We start from the raw sequence: 23,960 nt of genomic DNA on the forward strand, positions 1-23,960 counted from the left end.
TAGCGCAGCTTATGACCCATAGTAAGCGCTCAATAAATGACAGGCGTTAGGATGTCTGATAGCCCCTTTCCCTCAGCAGGCTGTCGCCCCTCCCGTTGACAGCCTTGCTTTCAGCTCCTTTTTAGGCCTCCTCAGTCTGGCCTCTGGGCTGGCGGGCTCCTCTGATGATTCCCTGACTTGCCTTCCAGGGATTCTTATTTGAGCCACGTTCTCCTTTCTAATACTTCTGCCCCTTACCTTGAAACCCGCCTCACCCACCTCTGAGCCCTCCCCAGAGCTCCCCGCGTCCGGCCCTTCTGTCCACTTGTTTTAGTGGCCACTCGTCCCTGTCTCCTCCTTTCCCGGGCATTCTACCTCTGCTCACACCTCTGGCACTCACAAACACCGGGTGATATCTTTATGCAGTAATTTATGACTACGAATCCCTTTTTCTCTTTCGCTTAACCCTGTTGCCTTTCATCCCCCCCCCCGCCCCTCCAACTCCCGTGGAGATTTCCACCTGGCTTTACCTGCTGTCAAACGGCTTCCTCACACTGGGGCCTTTCCAGACTCGGGGGCCCTCTTCATCGGCCCCTCCTCCTGGCAGGAAGCAAGATGGAGAGGCCTGTGGAATCTGGGATCTGCGGCCCCTGCCGGAGAAAAGAGCGGGGCGTCTCCTCCCCGAGCCACAACTTTCCTAGATGGCGAAGTGGCTCTGCAGACCCCTGTAGCCCACAGCTGTGACTAATAACTGAGGTGATTCCTGGAGGAGGCGGAGTCCACTTCTGAAAGGGGAAAAGAGGTGCTGTGACCAGTCTCCTAACACTCTGCTGGCTAATATCACACTTTTCTTTCCCACCCTGGGTGGGTGACTCAGACTGCTGCTGCCTGTGGGGAACAAATTTGGAAAAATTTTATACGGCTTCCCCACTGAGCTGTGTAACTAGTGTGTGCCAGGGTAGTTAGGAGGCTGGTAGGCAACTGTGGGTCTGGGTGGGGCTTGGGTTCCGTATCTGTTTAGAGCACTTTAGCACACTTCAGCTGCTCCAAGTCTTCCTCAGTCTTCAGGGGACCAGTTCAGGAGACAGTTCAGGAGACTGGTACTAGGAGAATGCTACTGACCAAATTCCCCATCTGCCTTCTGTGTAGATTTAGTTAGACTGTATTCAGGAAGAATACTGAATTCATTCAAAATGTCTCCTTCTACACTGTTCTTGTTCTTTTTATAACTAATTTTAATCTAAGACTCCGGAGTACATTCTTATGTAGTGTTGTCTAACATGGCTGCATTCCAGGCCTCCATTACTCAACAAATAGGAAACAATGTAAAGAGACAAGGTAATAGTGTCCCTCCAAGGAGTACTTCAGGAAATGAAATCTTAAAACCACATGTTGCACTTGGAGCAGAGCTAGTGTATAGTCTAGGGGCTGATATCTGGTTAGGCTATTTAGAAGAAAGTTATTTATGAGCTTCAATGCATGAATTAATAAGAACTGAATGTCTGCTATATAGGGAGCATTTTAATAAATCAGTGGTTCTTAGGTTGAGATATGTATCAGAATCACCAGTGGGGCTTTTTAGAAATAAAGATGTCCAGCTCCCACCCCAGACTTACTGAGGAGCTCTTTAGGGGGTCAGGTCAAGGCCTTTGTGTTTTTGAGAAGCTCCATAGGTGACTTTCATATAGTCCCTTAGTTAGGAAACACTAATAGATACTGTGAGACAAATACCAAAAAAATGAGGCCATTGATAAACTGAAAACAAAATTACATATAATTGCAAACTTCCCAATACATTACAAAAGAAGGGACTTGAGATTGGTGGTACATAGGAGTTAGCAGAGAGAAAGTGGGGAGGGTTGTGTTGATAAGTAGTTAATCATGAACAAAGGTACTTGTGAATAAGTGACTTCCAGATTACAGCAAGTAGATTGTCTTGCTTAGCTCAGGAGGCAAGTTGGAGAGAAACTGGAGATGAAATTGGTGCATGCCATATGGGCACTTTAACAGAAGGCCAATAAGACGAACAAAGAGAATGGAAGGGATAGGATGAGGACAGTGTGTGAGGGAGACTGTATAGATTGTGTTCTGGGGAGGCCCGAGGACCTACCCATTGCTTGGAATCCTGGGTGTCAGTTGTGGCCCTGTGTATATGCTGCTGAATATTGTAATGAATCGTGTACATGTATCAAGTTCCCAACTAGATTGTGTCTGGAGAACAGGCCTCGTATGTGCTTCTCAGTTCCTACCCTCAACAGTGGCCCATGGGATGGCTTGATATTGTTGAAGGAAAGAAGGAACTATGGGAAGGAAGATAAATTAGGAGACTTTTAAAATTGGTTGGTCATGAGGAAAATGAGGGCCTGGACTTCGGGTGTGGCAGGGAAAATGGAGCAGGAATTAGAACCATATTACAAATACAGTAGAAGAAGAATTAGTAGAGCTTGATAATAGAACTCTCAGGAAAAAAACACACGGTGCTATTATAAATTAACGAATCTGATTTTTGAACAAATATTCTGGAATTTATACAATTCAGGTTTCTTTCAGTTACCTTGGGAGGCTATATCCTTATTCCAGTGCTTCTCTTTGGGAATTTCTTACAGATTATTTACATACATATGTCAAATTAATTTGTTTTATTTTGGTCAAGAAAATTTTGTCTGAAGTCGGCATTTTTTAACCCTACTACTTTATATACCATTCTTGAGTCTAAAGTGACTTTTGGATATTTCCAAAATTAAAATTTACCAGGTGATGATGAAATTCTGAATTGTTAAGCTGTAGTCATCCACTTATGAGGTAGGTATTTATTGAGACACATCCCTTCTAACATCAAAGCAGTAAGTATGATATTGGGCAGAGTACGTATAATACTGTATTGAAGGTCCTAAGTGGCCCGGAGGAAGTGAAGTATCATGGAAGTTCAGAGGAAGGTAAGGTTGCTCTTCTTGAGAGCATGGGGAAGGCTTCATGGAGGCGATAACCTCTGAGTTGGCCTTAAAGAAGGTGGGATTGGAACTTTTTTTTTTTTTTTTTTTGCGGTACGCGGGCCTCTCACTGTTGTGGCCTCTCCCGTTGCGGAGCACAGCCTCCAGATGCGCAGGCTCAGCGGCCATGGCTCATGGGCCCAGCTGCTCTGCGGCATGTGGGATCTTCCCGGACTGGGGCACGAACCCGTGTCCCCTGCATCGGCAGGCGGACTCTCAACCACTGCGCCACCAGGGAAGCCCGGGATTGGAACTTTTAAAGACATGGTAATAAAGGCATTACAAGTGGAAAGTATACCTAAACAAAGGCATCGAATTATTGAGAATCTGAGGACCAAGTTTTGACTTAGGAAATCATTAAGCAAGACTCATTTAGATTTGTAATTTTTCATGTGTATTTGTTAAACAAAAGTAGCCTGGTCACTTTATATATATATCATCACAATTGAGTCATCACTTTTACTCCACCCTTAGGGAGAGGGTAGGATGGGATTATTTACATGTCCTTTTTTCAACTGAATAAGACCATTTTTAAATTTTTATTATTTTTATTTTTTTGCGGTATGTGGGCCTCTCACTGCTGTGGCCTCTCCTGTTGCGGAGCACAGGCTCTGGACGCGCAGGCTCAGCGGCCATGGCTCACGGGCCCAGCCGCTCCGCGGCATGTGGGATCTTCCCGGACCAGGGCACGAACCCGTGTCCCCTGCATCTGCAGGCAGACTCTCAACCACTGCGCCACCAGGGAAGCCCAAGGCCATTTTTTTAAAAACAGCTTTGTTGATATATAATTCACATACCATACAATTCACTCATTTAAACACTCAATTCAGTGTGTTTTTTTTTTAGTATATTTACAGAATTGCACAACATCACTACAGTCTAATTTTAGGACAGTTTTGTTCCCTCAAAAAGAAACTTCATACCCATTACAGTCACTGATTCTCTCCCATCCCCCAGCACCCCAGCCCTAGGCAACCACCATTCTGCTTTCTGTCTTTGTGGATTTGCCCTTTCTGGACATTTCATATAAATGGAATCAGAAAATAATGTGGCCTTTTGTGTAGGACTTTTCACTTAGCATAATGTTTTCAAGGTTCATCTGTGGTGTAGTATGTGTCAGAAATTCATTCCTTTTTGTTGCTGAATAATATTCCATTGTATAAAATAAGGCTATTTTAAACACAGAGAATGATTCTAATGCAGTAACAAAACAAGGAGGGGGCCTAGGAGAAAGATGGATGGGAAAGGAAAAATAGAGGAGAGGTACAGGTTCCAAGGATGGGATTCAGTCAGCAGTGTGAAAAATTCAGAAGTCTTAGACTGTCTTGTAGCATGGTATATAAATTTTTCTTTTTTCCCATTGAAGTGGCCCATAGAAATCTGACAGTCTTTGTGACCATATAGTCGTGCCAGTTTTATTAATGGGGGTTCATACACTTTGCTTTCTCCATTGCAGCATCTGAGAGCATGTGTTGTAACTACTCCTGGGACTCATGAAATATTTATTTCGGACGTTTTTCTGGCCTTTACTTTTATGAGCCTCACCCATATATCATACCCTGTTGGGACCAGCTCTGGGACAAATAGCAGCATTGTCTTTAAACTGATAGTTGGGAAAGACTGTTCTGCTCTTAAAAAGAAATCAATTTTGTCTTTTATAAATTATCTATATTAACATCTGAAATTATTCCTACTTTAATTTCTTTTGGTTGATGTTGGATTTATTTCAGTTAAAATAAATAACAGTGTTTGGGTGACAGGCCTGTGGGTGATTTTCTTCTTCTTCATATTCTGTATTTTCCAATTTTTAAAATGAACATATAAATTCCTATATTAAGGAAAAAATTAATACGGTAAATAAGAATGTATAATTCTTTATCGTTTATAAAATGCTTTCATATGTATAATCTCATAGCTGTCCTTTAAGGTAGGTATTGCTATGGTCTGAATTTTACAGACGAAGATACTGTAGATCAGGGAAGTTAAGTAACCTGCCCACAGTGGCACAGCTAATTAGTGGGGGAGCTTGGACTTGAGCTCTGTTTCACTTACTCTGGACACTGCTCTTTTCACTCCACCATTCTGTGTCCACTTAGAACAAAGTTGTTAAATATCACTGGAAGTTTTCTAGCTTGAATCAGAAGCAATGAGAATGTTGTTAGTCAAAGAGTTTCCATTTGTCCTGGGCTTGGCAAGATTATCTGTTTAAAGGTTGTTTTTGGCATGGCCTGTGTGAAGGGCCTATATTAAAAAAATGATGTGAAGGTAGTGTTCTGTTTCACAGTGACATTCAATTTTGCAGCGTTAAAAAAAAAAGACTAGATACAGGTAACACAAAAGTATGTCTGCCAGACACGTAAAGGCTTTTCTAGTATTTATGGCTGCTTAGCTTGAAGTCTATGAGAACTAAATAGTATTTAAAGTAGGTTTCTAGGATTTCTGTATTTAAATAGTATTTATAGTAGGTTTGTGGATTCTTTGGGGAATCGTGAAGTTTCATTTGAAACACTTTGTCTCTAGATCAAAAGAGATATACAAATAGGACTTAGCATTTACTCATGATCGAGAGAATGGAAGAGTTTTGGAGATTGTATGTTTCTACAACTATGTTTATAATTTTAATGGAGCCCCAATTTAAATATTTGTTTATATATATTGACACAGTGGAAAGTTGGGCTTTTCTAAAGCTGTTTTGTAAATAGCACTGGTATAACAATGGACAAAATAAAAGTTATTTTATATTTTATGGACAAAATAAAAGTTAGAGTAAAAGTTTTGTGGTATCAACCACAGTATCATAAGTTGACTCCTTCTGCTATAGTCCAGAGTAAGGGTAGCATTAACACAACTGTTTTTATGGAGATGGGACTTATTTGGATTTTAATATTTCTGGTATATTGGTTAAAAAAGGAGTCTGGTTATTTTATATACTTAATTACCGGTCACATATATATGTGTGTGTATGTGTATATGTATATATAAAATACTTATGTTTTGTATGTATCACAGCTGAGAGGGTCGTTATTTTAAAAGCTTTCTGACAACTTCCTGGTCTTTTACTGGCACACCTAGAAAGAGGGTAGGATGGGAATATCTTAATTATCCACAGTCTAAAGTCCATCATAGCATGTATTTTTTTCTCTTGTGGCAGTCATCATACTTGGTCAGTGTTTGTCTTCATTGGGTTGTACGTTTCTCAGTGGCAGAGGCCATGTCTGTTGTGTTTGCTCCTTTCAATGTCAGGCTGGTCATAGGTGTGCAATATAACTTTTTTTTTTTAATGAACTAACTATATATATATGTGTGTGTGTGTATATATATATATGGCATTCATTTAAAAAAAATAAATTTATTTATTTTTATTTATTTTTGGCTGCATCGGGTCTTCGTTGCTGCGGGTGGGCTTTCTCTAGTTGCGTGAGCAGGGGCTACTCTTCGTTGAGGTGCGCAGGCTTCTCATTGCGGTGGCTTCTGTTGTTGCAGAGCACGGGCTCTAGGTGCACGGGCTTCAGTAGTTGTGGCATGTGGGCTCAGTAGCTGTGGCTCACAGGCTCAGTAGTTGTGGCGCACGGGCTTAGTTGCTCTACAGTATCTGGGATCTTCCCAGAGCAGGGCTCAAACCCGTGTCCCCTGCATTGGCAGGTGGATTCTTAACCACTGCGCCACCAGGGAAGCCCATCATTCATTTTTTTGTGCACAAAATATTGTAATAGGAATTTTTGTGCAGTGACAATTTTCCATCCCCAGCTTTCAGACATCCGGTATAGCTGAATTTGAACAGTCTCTTTGAATTTATAATGGGCCTTGTCTGAAACAAGTAGAATATATACTAGGAGGGAGGAATGAATGGCTAACTGCCCATTGTTTGAGATAACGAAAGTGTTCAGGCTATTTTGAGTTGTGGTTCTCTGTTTCAGAATCATTTCAACTATGCAGGCCACTTACTAAATTCATAATGTGAGAATATGTTGCCTCCTATCTGAAAGTAGCATTGGGATTTTGCATTCTTTTTGTCTTTTTAAAACATAACAATTTAGACCAGGTGTTGATATATTATTTGGAACTCTGCTGGTTACAGTGTAGTATCATACTGAGTCATGAATTCCTCATTAAGAGATCTTTATTTCCTTGAACCATATGGCAGGAGACAAAAGATATCAGAAAGTTGATCTGCTGCTTTTTTGTTTTTTGGCTGATCCAGGCCCAAACTTTTCACATTGAACCTTATGTCATGGTCATGACACTGGGGTATACTTTTTACATAATAAACCAGCTTTAGAGCAGTATCAAAAGAAGTAGCAGTCCTTAAAGGGCGAACATCAGAGATTAGCTGGTATCCCAGCAAGGTTTCTCTCTAGCATAATGCTCTGTGCTCTGGACTGTTGCTGAAAAAGGGCCATTCTTTTAGTTTATGTTGCTTTCAGGCCAGTCTGCTCTTAAACCTTCCCATATAGACAGGACTAAAAGAAGAAAACAAATTTCAGCCTTGGCTTTTTTAAGCTCCAACAGCCTTCAGTGCTATGTGGTATAAATACTTCAGAGTGAAATTTAAGGAGTAAAGTTCAAATCTGTAATAAGACTCTGAAACACCCAGAGACAAAAGTTGGTATATGGGAGGAAGGACCTCCCATTGCAGGCTTTCATCGGTCGTTCTGTTCCTTGTACATTGGACCTGTAGAATTCTTAACAGTATGCATTTGGGTATATTGGGCCACATAGACAGTTTAGTTTGGATAACGTAAGTTTTGAGTTATCTAGGCTCCTGCTTCTCTGTTTTTTTCTGTCATTTTCGTATTTGTTCAGTTTCCATTTGGAATGATTATGAGAGGAACGCTATCTTACCTGTTTCTTCTTAACAATCTGCAAAAAGGTTTGTTAGGGAAGGAAGCTGAAATAAATATATAAGTAGGGGATTTTTGTTCATTTGTATTTTTATCATCGTTAATGTTTTATCTTTAACACTAAAAATATGCATACTATTAATAATCATTTTTGTCATGTTGAGCTTTGTATAGTCTTTCAGAAAGAACAGAATTTCTCTTGTTACAAAAGTATTACATTTTTATCGTTGAAATTTTAAAAAATCTATCTTTAGTCACAGTCGTCTCCAGTGTTTCTCAGCCTTTTACAGTCTGTTTGAACTTGATTTGTCTTTTTGTCTTTTCTCTCTACTCCAAACCAATTTGTTTCCCAAGATATAAATACAAACTTAACTATATATAGATGCACCAGCTCTTATCCCTTTTCACCATTAACACCCTTCCCCCTGCAAACCATTTAATTCACTTTCCTGCTCAAGAATTTGCAAAGAAAAGTGAGGAAACCCAGTCAGTTACAACAACCCATGACTTTCTCTGTCATGTGCTGTTTAGGGAGCCATGCTGTACTTAGCTAACTGCTCTTTCAGTAAGTGTGGAATGAAATAAGTTCAAAATAATGGGCTAGATCTTGAAAGAACTTCTAATCTCAACATCCTTATTAAAGATATGGGGTCTTTACATTGATTAAATCTATTTAAGTATGTGTATTATGTGCAGACAAAGGGATAGAGTATGATAGAGTAATGGATAAAAGGGGACTTGTATAATTAGACATAGGCAGTTGGGGATCCCTCGCCTTCCTTCCAGTCCCTTGGTAAGGCTTTGTAGGTCTTGTGTCCTTGTATGCTGGGTCATCAGTCTTTGGATGATTGAGTTGATTGTGGGTTTGTTTTTTTCTCCCCTCCTTCCTTACTCCCCTACGGTGTCTCCCTTTAAGACTGTTTGTTTCTGGAGGACAAGGACTGGGTTATATTCTTCTTGATATTCCTGGTGCCGTGCTTATCCCAGTCTCTTGCTCATGGTATTCCTTTGATAAGTGTGTTGTGCCTTGATACTCTCTATACCTGCTGGTCATTCTAGGCTCATTCATGATGAAGATAGCTCACTATCTCTTGCCTCCATTGGATGGCTTGGTGACTCTTCTTCTGCGCCCAAATGTTGCTATATGCAGATGCCTGCATAATCACAAAAAGAAACAAAGGTTCATAAATATTATATTGTGTTGGTTACATATTGGAACTTTAGATTCCAAAAAATTCCGTCACTTCTATGAGAAGGCAGCTCATTGGATGGGTATGAGTGTGCGATGTGTGTATGTATAGAGGATGAGAGGTAGTGAACCTTAGAACTAAAAATGTTTTACAAATATCGTTAAGTTGCAGAAAATAGAGTCTTTGGCCCTTAGAGAATTTCCCACTGATAAGATTTCCAGTTGGATGACTTTTAAGGGGAAAGTGGCTGAATTTCATTGCAGTTGGCCACAATCCAAGCCAAAGTCATTCCTTCTTTTTGAAATAAGCTTAACTTATTCCCACAAGTAGGCTTTCTGTGAAGAAAGAAAAATGGTATATTTGTTCTTAGAGTTGAAAGTTGAGGGGCCAGCTTTCAACTTATCTAGCTTCTCTATATTTCCAGCCTTCTTTCTGTCCCCACCCCATCCCTGGAGAACTGGCTCATCTTTTATCTGTAAGGTGGACAACATGTTTTTATTCATTTAATTAAAGTAGATAAGGATATATAAATGTGCTAGTAAATCTCTAGTAACACTTAAATTTCTTATTCTGTGGCTTTTTCCCCCAAACCACCAAAATTAGTTATGACTCTAGCTGTGCACATTGCCTGGTGTTCTGAATAATAGTAGGGTATATAAGACATGGTCTGTGGCCTCAGGTTGTTAAAATACAGATGAAATTTATGATCTTATAAAAGATTTAGCTTATCTACATCTTCTCCATCCATGAAATTGTTGCAGAATTTAAATTATTTACTTTAAAGGGTTGTACGCTAGTACTGTAACTACAGTTTTGATTCCTTGGAGCCATGGAGAAAATGTGAGTGGGCCAGCAGCAGAATAAGCAGGTGGTGGGCCCCCTAGTTAGGAAAAGACCGCTGAGCATCAGCTTCAGCTGCCCTCTTCTTGATTATTTTTTTCCTTACTGTGCTTTTCACAGTTGTAAGTAATTATTTGTGTGATTATCACTTCTTGAACATCTTTCCCCCACTAGAGCCCCCGGGGCAAATATTGGCTCTGCCGTGTTTGCCCCTGATTTTCAGCACCCATCAAAGTGCTTGGCACATAGTAGAGTCTTGAGGAATAATTGTTGAACAAACAAGTGGGAAGACCGTTTGCTGCTTCCGTACCCCAAAATGTTTTATGCTTCTTTGGAAAAATGTATATCATGCTGTGGGTGAATCTTGATGAAATTTAACTGCGATTAGGAAAGCAGCAGTAAATCATTGCTTAGCACAGGGTATTGCATGCAGTAGGATCATCCAATTCATGTTTCCTGAATGAATAAATTCCAGGGATAGAGTCCTGGAGTGCAGATGGGGATAATCCTGCCCAACATAGGATTATGCAGGATATTTAAGTTTAAAGAAATACAGAACATGGGTTTGGGATTCTCTATTAGTTTTGATGCTTTGCAAATGAACAGAATAGCCAACTTTGGCAAAGTGCATCTGGTATGAGTCAGCAAATACCAAAGTCAGACTTTAGATATAGATATAAGATAAATCACCTATAGTGTAATGGTTAAGTGTAAAGGCTCTAGAGCTGAACTGCTGAGGTTTAAATCCTACCACTGACTGACACCTGCAAAGTATGTAACATTGGAGAAAGTATTTAATTTCTGGTTCTCATAGTCCTCATCTGTAAAACAAAGCTAATCATAGTATCTGACTTGGAGTGTATTATTGTGAAGATTAATGAGTTTGTAAAAATGTTTAGAACTATGCCTGACACATAGTTAAAGATTTCAGTGAGTGTTAGATATATTAATATATTTTTCCATGATTTTTAAGTCATATTTTAAATGTTAGTCTAATGAAAAAGCAGTGTTGATTTTTTTTTTTAATGTCTAAGTATAACTTCTAACTTTTACTCAACAAGGCAAAATGCCAGTGAAAGCTTTCAGTAGAATTCCATATGTTGTGAATATACAGTTTTATCAACTGTGGGGAAAATATTCACAGTTTAGGTGCCTAAGCCTTTGATTGCCAGTTTCCCATGAAAAATTCAGACATCTGAGTTTATGATTGATATCTCCTTTGTTTGGATCAATAGTGAGAGTAAAATTGTATCTCTCCCCTCTTCCACCCCAGTTTAGAAGCAAAAATTGGGACTTAGGATTTGGGATTTATCCCAAACATTCATTGTCCTATTTTCTAAAAAAGAAAAAACTGAAGGGGTAGTCACTAAAGTAAATGGAATTGGCCCTTCCAGGTAGAGTTAAAAAGTACAATGCATTTGTGAAATAGAATTCATCTTGTTCTGGAACAGCCAAATTAATTTAACGAATATTTAATGACTACATAATATGCTGGATACTGGAAGAGGTTAGTATCTCTAGCCTGAAAGGAAGCATAGAGTCTCTTTCAGATGTCCTATTGATATAGGAGTAATAGAGTTGAATGTAAAGGTCAGGGGACCTTAACGACTAATTTGGAAGGTATACCTGTTATTTCTAGTCTTTCAGTGGTTTTCTGGAAAATTTTTAACATGCATATTTAACTTCAAAGTCTTAAATTAATTGGCATCTTTACTTTCTACTTGAATAAAATGGTAAAATACTTGTAATTCCACTGTCCCCTTATATATGGTTGTCTGAGATTTTGTTTCTCTCTTGATTTTTTTCGCCCCACAAATTAGACACTATTGTATTATACAGTTGCTTTTTTCCCCATTTACCTATATGTTTACCACTTTTTTTGAGATATAAGAGAAACGATGAACAGACCTCCCTTCTTCCTGAAGTCTGTCCTACACTAATAGGTGGGTCTTTGGGCAGTACACACTCTAAGTTTCATTTGTCTGAAAATATCTTTTATTTTGCCATCTTTTCTGAAAGATAATTTCATTGGATATACAAAATTGGGCTAATAGTAATTTTTTCCCAGCATTTTGAAAATATTATTCCAGTGTTTTCTGCGTTCAAATCTGCCATCAGTCTAATTGTTATTCTCCTCTAAATAATGATTTTTTTCTCACTGGGGCTTTTAAGATATTATTATCTTTCTTGGGATTTTTTGGGCTCTCTGATTTTGAGGGCTGATTTCTTTTATCAGTCGTAGAAAATTCTTAGCCATTATCTCTTGGAATTTTCGCCTCTTCCTTCATTTTATTCTTACCCTTTGGAAGTGTAATTAGAAAAATATTGGACTTTCTCTATCCTCTGTATCTGAACAGTTTATATTTTCCATATGGTTATTTTTTCAGGTCTTCCAATTTGCTAATTCTCATGCACCTGGGTCTAATATGCCATTTAATTCAGACACTGAGTTTTTAATTTAAATGGCAGTATTTTTTACTTCTAGAATCGTATCTTTTTCAAAATCTTGTCAGTATTGTAGTCTCTTGCTCTTTTATCATTCTTTTAAAAAAAGATTGCTTTTATTCTCTTTTTTTTTCTTATTTAATGAAAAACATCTTGGAGTGTAAGGAACTACAAGAGCTTAATACTAGGATGAAAGTAGAAAGGCACTTTTTTTTTTTAGTAAACTTATTTATTTATTTTTGGCTGCATTGGGTCTTCATTGCCGCGCGTGGGCTTTCTCTAGTTGCGGCAAGCGGGGGCTACTCTTCGTTGCGGTGTGGGGGCTTCTCATTCGGTGGCTTCTCTTGTTGCAGAGCACAGGCTCTAGGCGCACAGGCTTCAGTAGTTGTGGCACACGGGCTCAATAGTTGTGGTTCGCAGGCTCTAGAGCGCAGGCTCAGTAGTTGTGGCGCACAGGCTTAGCTGCTCGCGGCATGTGGGATCTTCCTGGACCAGGGCTCGAACCCGTGTTCCCTGCATTGGTAGGCGAATTCTTAACCACTGCACCACCAGGGAAGTCCCTAGAAAGGCACTTTTAAAATCTGATGAAATGCCAGGATAACATTACTGTCTTGAGATTGTAGAAGTTGCTGATTCTTTCATTTTTTAAAGTTTTTTATTGCAGTAAAATATATGTAACATAAAATTTACTGTATTAACTTTTTTTAAGTATACAGTTCTGTGGCATTAAGTATATTCACATTTTTGTATAGCCATCACCACCATCTCAAGAACCTTGTATTTTCTCCATTTGAAACTCTGTACGCATTAAACCCTAACTCCCTATTTCTCCCTCGTTTGGGTCCTTGGCAACTGCTATTCCATTCTCCATCCCTATTAATTTGACTTCTCTAGGTACCTTATATAAGTAGAATCATACAGTATTGTTCTTTTGTGAGTGGCGTGTTTCACTTAGCATAATGTCTTCAGATTTCATCCATGTTGTAGCATGTGTCAGAATTTCCTTCCTTTTTAAGGCTGAATAATATTCCATTGTATGTGTATATCACATTTTGCTTATCCATTCATCTGTTGATAGACACTTGGGTTGCTCCCAGCTTTTGGCTAAGGTGAGTAATGCTGCCATTTCATCATACTTTTAATGCCTGCTGAGGTCTGGACTCTGTCGCTGAAGGGATATAAGCTTCTGATGGACTCATGGAGGACTGTGAACCCAGCTTCTAATGCCAGGGAGCAAATGTGTAATCAAAGTCCAAAGGCCCTTTTGAAGAATAAGTTGGGAAGATAGGAGGGGGAGTTCATTCTGTCTTAGAGAGGCAGTGTTTGAAGCATGAGGGAGTTTGCCAGCCAGAGAAAAACTGGAAAGCCTTCTGAGCAGAGAGAATGAAATGATTGAAGGGTGTGAATGTACAGTAGGGAGTGGGGAAGCTTTAGTGATGACACTATTAAGGTAGATTGTGCTAGTTTGTAAAGGGACTTACATGCCATATTAATCACTAAACAAACAAACAAACCCTTCAGTTTTTGAATAGTGAAAAATTTATCTGGTTCAAAATTTAAAAGGTACAGCAAGGTATATAGTGAATAGTCTCCCTCTCACCCTTGAACTCCAGCCACCTGGTTTCCCTCCTCATAGGAAACTAATGGACAAAGGAAACCAAATGTCTTGGGTGTGTTTCTAGAGATAGTTATGCATATTTAGGCAATATGTATTCCTTTTTTTTTTTTTTTGTGGTACGCAGGCCTCTCACTGTTGTGGCCTCTTCCGTTGCGGAGCACAGGCTCCGGATGTGCAGGCTCAGCAGCCATGACTCACGGGCCCAGCCGAACCCCCGTCCCCTGCATCAGCAGGCGGACTCTCAACCACTGCGCCACCAGGGAAGCCCGATTCCTCTTTTATACAAAAGATGACCTGTTATACTGTCGTGTTCCTTGATTTTTTTTCCCTTAACATATTTGGGAGAACATTTCTTATCAGTTTGTATAGAGCTTTCTCTTCTTTTTTATTTTATTTTTATTTATTTTTAATTTTTGGCTGTGCTGCATGGCATGTGGGATCTTAGTTCCCTGACCAGGGATCAAACCTGCGTCCCCTGCAGTGGAAGTGCAGAGTTCTAACCACTGGACCACCAGGGAAGTCCCATCTTCTTTTTTTAAAAATTGAAGTATGGTTGACGTACAATATTATGTTATAGGTGTACAATAGAGTGATTCACAATTTTTAAAGGTTAGAGTCCATTCATAGTTATTATAAAATATTGGCTATATTCCCTGTGCTGTATTACAATATATCCGTGTAGCTTATTATTTACAAGCTTTCTCTTCTTTTGATAGTTACATAATATAATCCATTGGTGGTTGTAACAATTTATTTAACTAGACCCTTGTGGAAGGACCTTACGTTACTTATGATCTTTTATTAATTCAGACAGTGTGGCAATGAATGACATAGATATGTCATTTTATGCATGTGCAAATACATTTATAAGATAATTTCTAGAAGGGGAACATTCTAAGCACTGGATGTCAGGCAATGGAGGGATTTTAAGCTGAGGTATAACGTGGATAGCTTTGGGTTTTGGTAAGATATCCCTGGTAGTGGCGAGGAGATAGATTGGCAAGTGAGACACAGGAGCTGGAGAACCATCCATCTAAGATGGTAAAGGTTGCCTCAAGCAGTGGGAAGAAGGCAGATAAAGAGGGGCCAAATTCTAGAGACAGCCTCTTTATTAATTAATTTACATTTGGATTCATAGTATTCTCAATGTCAAAAATACATCAGTAGGGCTTCCCTGGTGGTGCAGTTGTTGAGAGTCCGCCTGCCGATGCAGGGGACACGGGTTCGTGCCCCGGTCCGGGAAGATCCCACATGCCGCGGAGCGGCTGGGCCCGTGAGCCATGGCCGCTGAGCCTGCACGTCCGGAGCCTGTGCTCCGCAACGGGTGAGGCCACGACAGAGAGAGGCCCGCGTACCGCAAAAAAAAAAAAAAAAAAAAATCAGTAAAACAAATTATTTTATTTATACTATGTGGTTATTACTCCCATTTTACAGGTGGGGTAACTAAGGCTCATAGAGCCTTGAGCTAGTAAGTGGCAGGACCAGAGCTTAAGTATTTTAATTATACAAATGAGATCACTTTGAAATGCAGGACAGAAAACCTAGAGTCCTTATCAAATTTAAAAGAAGTCAACAACGATTTTATTGACACAAGTTATACCCATACCTTTTTGTTCTCATGTGGATGCAAGAAAAATCTTGGAAAAAGACAAAGAAAAGATCAAATTGAAATTGGGAGCTCAAAGGAAGGTCTGTAAGGGAAGGGCTATACTTACCCTTGAACTCAGGTATGCCAGTGGTTTTTAATCGTTCCAATGTATATTCTGAGCTGGCATGGAAAGATATCCATGCTAAGATGTTATGCAAAAAACAGGAGGCGGATATGTTTAGAATGATCCCATTTTGTATTATTTTATATGTGAAAGAGCATATACTAAAATGTGGTGGGATTGAGTGGTGGGGTTTCAGGTTAAAATTTTTTGTTTTTCTTACCATAATTCATGTTTGTCTCCTAACAATAAACATGTACCACTTTTGAGGTAAAAAAATAAGTCCATGTTTTCCCACGTCTTTTTATTGTTATTATTTGCACTATTCTCACTGCCTGGAATTATTCTTCCTCTCATGTTAAAATGGGCCTAGTGTTGATGTCACTTTCTCTATGAAGCTCTGTCCAGGCTGCTTAGTTGAAATTAATGTCTTCTTTTGCTCTGTTTCCATGAGGCTTGACTATGTTTCCTATCAAACTCTACCATGAGTTAGAGCTACTATGTGCATGTCTGTTTGCACCCCTTCTTCCTCCAGCCCCACTCAGCTTCCAAATTTGAGTTCTAGAAAGCATGTAGTGCTTCCATCGAGTTGGATTACTCACACTTGATAGATACTTGAATGTTGAATTGGTTGTATTTGCAGCAGTGCAATTTTTTCCTCTCTCAGAACAAGGAAAGATAGATATAAATTCTGAGTCACAGTCAGCAGGGTGATTTTAAAATTCTCAAAGCAATGATATATCTAGGTACACTGGATGAATACTCTTTCCTAATTTGTGAAGGCTGCTGAAAATTCTCTGGAGTAAAAGGAGCCATAAATAAATAAACACCATCTCTAAAACTGCCATCTCTATTGCATCTCTAAAACCAAAACATGAAGGCTACATTTTACCTGATATATACTCAAGAACTCTTATCTTGGAATTGGAAATTCCAACGTAGGCTGTTTGTTTGAAAGCTTCCACAAAAAGGCAAATTCCTCAGTCTGCTGCAGTCATATACTCTACTGAAGGCTGAGGAATGGCAATGCAAAAATCATCTTTTCGGGCTTCCCTGGTGGCGCAGTGGTTGAGAGTCCGCCTGCCGATGCAGGGGACACGGGTTCGTGCCTCGGTCCGGGAAGATCCCACATGCCGCGGAGCGGCTGGGCCCGTGGGCCATGGCCGCTGAGCCTGCGTGTCCGGAGCCTGTACTCCCAACGGGAGAGGCCACAACAGTGAAAGGCCCGCGTACTGCAAAAAAAAAAAATCGTATTTTCCCCCCTTCTTGTCTGGAAATTGACCTCTTTTATTACGTTCGTGAAATAAACTTTTTCCTCATCTTTTTTTCAAGTAGTATTTTGTTGATTCTTCCATATCTTTTTTTTTTCTCCTTTCTCAAAGCTACCAGCCTAGATTAGGCTTTAATATTTTCAGTTCTTGATAGTTATCTACTAATCTCTCATTCCCATCCATTATTGCCACGTAAAGCTTCTAATACAACTCTGATCTCAACATTTTCTTCCCAGAAATTGGCACCTCCTCCCATTGTTTTCTAAATTAAATTCCTTTTTCTAGCTCTTTTTAAAAATTGAATCTTGCTATAATATTGTTAAAATTCAAGGTATACAATATTTCTTTGATACATTTATGTATTGCAATATGATTGCTGTTGTGATATTTATCACATTGTATAATTATAGTACAATATTGTCTCTCTTATTCTAGCTCTTGAGGGCTATCACACGCTAGCCCTTTCTGTTCTTATTTCTCTGTGGAGTGGAGAAACCAGCCTATAGCCTGTGGGCCAAATTTTGTACTGCCCAGGAGCTAAGAATAGTGTTTACATTTTCAAGTATTTGAAAAAAGTCAAGAGAAGAATAATGTTTTGCTGCACATGAAATTATATAAAATTAAATTTTTAATATCCATAAATAAAGCTGTATTGGAACACAGCCATGCCCATTCATTTACATATTTTCTGTGACTTTCACACTACAGTAGTGTTGAGAAGTTGTGGCAGAGACCATATGACCCACAAAGCCTAAAATATTTACTCTCTGGCCCTTTATGGAAAAAATTGCCAACCCTCAACCTAGAGTCATAGAGTTATAAAGTTGGAAATAAGATCTCAGAGATCTTCTGATCCAACTCTCTCATTTTAAAAATGAGAAAATGTATTCTCAGATGTAATCAACAGTATGTCTAAGGCAGGTACCTTCGGCAGTGGAAAAGCCAAAATCAGAATTCATTGCTGGTCCTACTCCACCATATTGCCCTTCCCATGAAGCCTGTGCTAGCCCAGTAGGACTGCTGGCTCTTTCATGAACAAACTCCAGGTTGTCTCATCTCTGCCTCTATGTACATGCTGCATTTCCTTCCATCTAAGATGCCTTCTTCCCTCCAGAAATTTTATCTATGCCTTAAGGCTCAGCTCAAATACTGAAAACTGCCCTTATCTCAGCAACTGTTTGAGCTCTCTGTCCACATGCCCCCCGTAGTGCTAAGTTCTATCTCCCCATTAGCACTCACCAGAGTCATTTATGTAGTTCTGATGCTATTCCAGGCCATAAACTTCCCAACTGTGCATCTTTATGTCACCTGAGGAAGTATCACCTGCACATTGCCTTACACACAGAATTCTTAGGACATAATTTAAAGAATGAACCAATCTAAAAATGTAAGGATACCAGAGACACCTTCAAGATCTCTGGTTTACTTCTCTTCTATTAAAAAAGAAAGAGAAAGACTATAACACCACTGAGTAATATTTTTTGATGGGATCAGCTATATAGAAGAATTCGTAGGGAGTTTACTTACACCATGTCCACCTAGCAATTGATGAAGTATATACACCCTGGAGAGAGAACTTGGATTTGTCCTAAGGAGGATTACCTAATTTTGTGATGATTATTTAAGCCTTTAGTATATTTGTTGATTGCTAGGCTTATAGAAACTACCTGCTAAGGTAGGAATTCACACAAATTCAACAATGAAATCCTTCCACAGTCTCTGTCAATCTCCAGGGATTCTCTGCTGTTATACCTTCCATATAAACTCTCAGTTTGGGATGGTTTCCATCTATGAATTAATATAGACTTGTATTGTTCTGTGATGAACCATTAGGAGTGAACTTGATATTTAGTAAGAACTGAAGATAAAAGGAATGTAATTTAGTGTTTAGGTGCATTGCCACCATTGTCTTTACTTTCCTTAAAACAATAACAACAACAAAACAAAGCCACCCCCCCAAATAAAAAAATGATGAATGGACTCTTATTATGCTGTAATTCTCTCAGTTCTAATTCTATTTCTTCCTTTTGCCCAACTGGGAGTAAGTTATCTAAGATGGTAGAGCCAGAACTTACTAAAGGTTTAGTTGTCTGTGGCAACTGTTGAACATCTAGGCTGCATCATTGATAGTTTGTATTAGGAAGCCAGTGAAACAAAAGGAGATCAACTTTAATATTCCTGTAAAAGTCTTTCTGTTGGTTAGACAGAGGGTATGTCTAATTTGTTAATGTTATAGAAGAATGGTGATGAAATGCAATCTGCAAAAGGCACAAACATGACTAGTATTGCTGGGGATGGTTGATAGCTTTTTTCTGTCTGTACATCTTAGCTAGTTTGGTCTGAATGTGCTGTAGCTGTTCTCTTATTTCACTTTTCAGCATGTTTAGAATTAAGTCTGTGTTCAGCGCATATGTAGTCACACTAAATTATATTTGTAGTTGTTGAGAAGAAAAAGGAAAAACATTAAGAAGAAAAGCCTAAAGGTAAAACTTTGGGGATTTTCTAGGTACCGTAAAACAGGAGTTTTTCCTATGAGCATTATAATTGGCAGCCTTAACCATTTGACACATTGATATTACAAAATATTGAATTTCCAGTTCTGGCTGCTTGTAAGAAGTGTGTTTGTAGCTTGGGCTAAGAAATGGAATAATTTTACTTATGGCCCTAATTTAATGGGTCAGAGTGTCTATTATAGCCTAGAGCCAAATTCAATTACTATACTGCAAAAGTGACTCTGAATAATCTCCAATTAACAAGCAGGATGGTTCCCAACAGTAATAACAATACTTACTTTTGCCATTGGGTTACTATTTCAAGTTTTGACCACACCTATTAAAAAAAAAAGATTGCATTGTTAGTCCTGGTTTAATTTTGAAAGCTAATTGCAGCCAGGTTGACTCAGTTGATCATCTCTAAGCAAATAACAGTTAAGGAGCTTAAGCAGCTGAACCCCTAGTGAGCCTGACCCATGTTGTTGTGGAAACCTTCCAGCTTCTGGGAAGGAAAATCAAACAATTGGACATCAGTAGTTTAAACTGCATCTTGATGGTTTATATTTGCCCATTGTGAGCTTGAAGTTTTTATATTTGCCTGGTTGTGAGCTTGAAGTTTTCTTATCCTTCTTGCCATCTGAAAGTTCCAAAGAATTGTAAAATCATGCAGTATTACAGCAGAAAACTTTAGCCATCATTAAATTTGTTTTCCTCATTTTTGAAAAACAGTATAATGGCTTAGGATTAGAGCATGGATATGCTGAAGTCAACACCACTATCTGAGTGATTTTAGGCAAATCAATTAACCTCTCTGTGCCTCTGTTCTTCATCTGTAAAATGAGATAGTAGTGGTACCTCCCTCATAGAGTTGTTAAAAGGATTTAATGAGGTAATAAGGGGGCTCCTGACTTATAGCATGTGCCCAATTAAAAAAAATTTTTTTTTCTTTTAGAGGATAAAATGGAAGTCACAAATGAGTACCGCAATGGCAGAGGGAAAGAAAACACGACTAATGTTTATTTAGCGCTGTTATCTTTCAGGCCGTGGAAGATGCGTATGTATTAGGTGATTTACATGTGTATTACTATATCCCTTAGCCATGAGAGACATTTTACTTTTTCCATTTTACTGATAAGGAGACTGAGGCTTAAAGAGATTGTTGCTTGCCCCAGGACACAGAACTAGTAATAACAGAGCAAGGTAAGATTCATTCCAAAGCCCCAGTTCTTTTCCCACCACTCTATGTTACCTTCCAGGATGGGCCCTCCGTCTCAGTTTTCCAAACATAAAAATGGGTGATGTTTCAAAATTCATTGACAAATTAGTTTGGAGTTATTTTTCCATAGGGACAGTGTGTATAACAAACGATATGTTATATACCCAGGCTTATCTGCAAAAGCTGCAATGTAATTGAAATCCTTCACATTTGTGAACTAAATCTGTTAAGAAAAAAATGCATTTGCTAAAAGAAAGTGCGTCTAGCTATTAAAGTAGAAAAACAAGAAAAATAAGAGTGTATTTTAAGTTCTGTGGAATGTTTGAGAAAAGCAGATTTGGTTAGAGGGCAGTGAGGAAGATAACAGACTCTTTTGATGCTGATGGGGCCTCTGGGATACTTAAGGGACTAAACATTTATATAGCACAGAGACATCCTGCATTTGATAACACCTTAATAGTGTACAAACACATTCATATGCATTGTTTCCTTATAATCATGTATGAGACAGGACAGATGGTAGAGTTGACCTAATTTCTCTTAGCAATATTTAGCTTTCTTTCTTTTTTTAAGTTTTTAATCCATGATTTTTGTTTAATGGCCTTTGGGAGCCCAGCTAGTCACCTTAATAGAGCCATAAAGGATTAGTTTATAGGTATGTTGAAGAAATAATGAAAATAAGAATGGAAGATCCTTCTGAGTTGATTGTGGGAGAAAGTGGGTGATGGGGAGAAGTTTCCTGTGCTGATGATTTGCTTGCTTGTTAAATTGGTGGCCACCCAGAGCACAGGTGTTTGTGGTTGTGTCTACAGAAGAATCCTGAGTTGAGAGAGAGAATAAAGTATTTGCAAATTGGAAGCCTGCCCACAGTATCTTCATAAATAGGGATCTGGTGAGCAGGGCTTCTCTGCTAACATTAATCTAGCCTTCATTGATACACTCAATCTCCTGTTGTGTTAGAATAAGCAGCTGCTGCCAAGGCAGCTTAACACTAGTTGTAAGGAAAGTATGTTGCATCAAATGAGCTTGCTTGACATTAGAACTTGCCACCCATGTAGTTCACCTGCCCTTTAACCCATTTGATTGTGTTCTTATTGATGCACATTTAAGTTTTTGGCAGTTGGTCAAAATTTGAAGCTTTTAGGCACTGGTGGTGTCTCACTTTATAGATTGTTGTGTACCAAGAATATTGTTAGTACATTTTAGAAATTTAGCATATATTTTTCTGATTATGAAGGCATTGCATACTCAGTTTTTAAAAAATCTGGAAAATTGGAGAAGGATTAAGAAGAAAATAAAAATCATCTGAAGGTCTAGTCTCCATGTTGTAATTCCTTCCAGTCTTTTTTTTTTTTTGATGTGGCTATATATTGGGGAGAGAGTGGGATGTTTCATTATTAGTGAAATAGCTGAGGCATAAGTAAAATTTTACATGACACTCATGATATTGCAGAGCTTGCCTCCTGTACTGTCCTAATTAAGAACGGAATCTTTTTGCTAAATCAGGTGGCACAAACTCAAATACCTGCAGGGTCAAATAGGTAATGAGTGAATCAGGTGGGTTATAGGGCACCAGGGAGTGGTAGGGACTGTGGTAAATTGAAAAAGGCAGGCCCTGATTGAAGAAAACTGCTATCTTCATCTTATTGTTGCCATATGGAAACAGGGCCTAGTGTTACCAGATCTTCCTGATAGTCAGTAAAATCTGGAAATCTCTATTTCTTTCAATGTGAAATTTCCCATTTAAAAAGAACACTGAGCAGGTCAAACAAAATAGGTCTGTGGGTTGCACTTGACCCATACACTCCCATTTTGTCATTCCTGACATAAATACTTCTCAGTCTTTCTCATAGTTCTCACAAGAGGAGTACTTTTAGAAAATATTTAGAGAGGAGCTGGATAAGGATTTTCTAAGAGTGGCTTTCCTGGCCTAGATCACCATTTCCCTAAGTATATCCTACAAATTCTAATTCCGCCATAGGTTAGTAGGTGTTAGAAAAGAAACAATTCTTGGTCAAATGAATTTGGAAAATAATGGATTAAACAAAATTAAACTGATTTCTTGTCTGAAGGTTATCTTAGATCCTTAAATATACTAATATGCCTTGTAAATTCCTAAGAAGAGCATATAGCCCATAGACTCTACAGTTACAGTTATCTCCGTATCTCCACTTATTTCTCCCACTACCCCCTTTGCCTCTTGAGGAAGAGGTGGCTTTCTTTCTGGTAAAGGCTGATCTCTACCTACTCTTCACATTCTAACCCTGCCTCTTCAGAGACCTTGCTTCATAATCAGGGTCTTGTTTCCTGCCTCTCTTCTTTCACCCTATCAACATGCTTAATTTTCTCCTATTTAAACAAAATAATAGCCCTTTCCTTACACCATACACAAAAATTAACACCAAATAGATCATGGACCTAAATGTAAGAGCTAAAATTATAGAATTTTTAAAAAACAAAGGAATAAATCTTCGTGACCTTGGTTAGGCAAAACCTAAGATACTGTATCAAAAGCACAAGCAACAAAAGAAAAAAATAGATAAATTGAACTTCATCAAAATTAAAAACTTTTGTGTTGCAAAAGGCACTATCAAGAAAACAAAAAGACAACTCACAGACTGGGAGAAAGTATTTGCAAAAGACACATCACTTAATTAAAATGAGTAAATGGTTTATTTATTTATTGGCTGCACCGCTTGGCTTGTGGGATCTTAGTTCCCCTCCCTTGGCAGTGAAAGCGCAGAGTCCTAACCACTGGACCGCCAGGGAATTCCCCTGAGTTAAGGGTTTAAATAGACATTTTTCCAAAGAAGATATACATATAGTCAATAAGCGCATATAAAGATATTCAACATGATTAGCCATTAGGAACATGCAAATCAAAACCACAGTGAGACACCACTGCACTAGAATCGTTATAGTAATAAGAAAGGCAGATAAAAACAAGTATTGCCAAGGATGTGGAGAAATTTGAACCCTCGTACATTGCCTGTGGGAATGTTAAATGGTACAGCCTCTTTGGAAAACAGTCTAGCTATTTGTCAAGTGGTTAAACATAGAGTTACCATATGATCTAGCAATTCTACATCTAGGTATGTGCTCAAGAGAAATGAAAACATATGTCTACACAAAAACATTTACACTAATGTTCATAGTAGCATTATTCAAAATAGCTAAAAAGTGGAAATAATCCAGATGTCCATCAGCTGATGAATGATAAACAAAATGTGGCATAACCATACAATGGCATATTATTTGGCAATAAAAGGCAATGAAGTACTGATGCATGCTGCAACATGAAAGAAACCATTCATTAAAGACCACATATTGTATGATTTCATTTACATCAAATATCTAGAATAGACAAAT

At 38.7% G+C, this 23,960-nt stretch overlaps 2 protein-coding genes across 2 annotated transcripts in view; both read left to right on the forward strand.

Annotated features, from left to right (window-relative positions):
* The window catches only part of PLAU (plasminogen activator, urokinase), a 111,964-nt gene that overhangs the window by 77,853 nt on the left and 10,151 nt on the right, over window positions 1-23,960 (forward strand). The gene's annotated exons all lie outside the window — the stretch shown is intronic.
* Window positions 1-23,960, forward strand: part of VCL (vinculin) — a 101,326-nt gene that overhangs the window by 574 nt on the left and 76,792 nt on the right. The window lies entirely within an intron of this gene.

The sequence above is a fragment of the Lagenorhynchus albirostris genome, chromosome 16 (genome assembly GCF_949774975.1).
Source record: "Lagenorhynchus albirostris chromosome 16, mLagAlb1.1, whole genome shotgun sequence".
NCBI lineage: Eukaryota > Metazoa > Chordata > Mammalia > Artiodactyla > Delphinidae > Lagenorhynchus > Lagenorhynchus albirostris.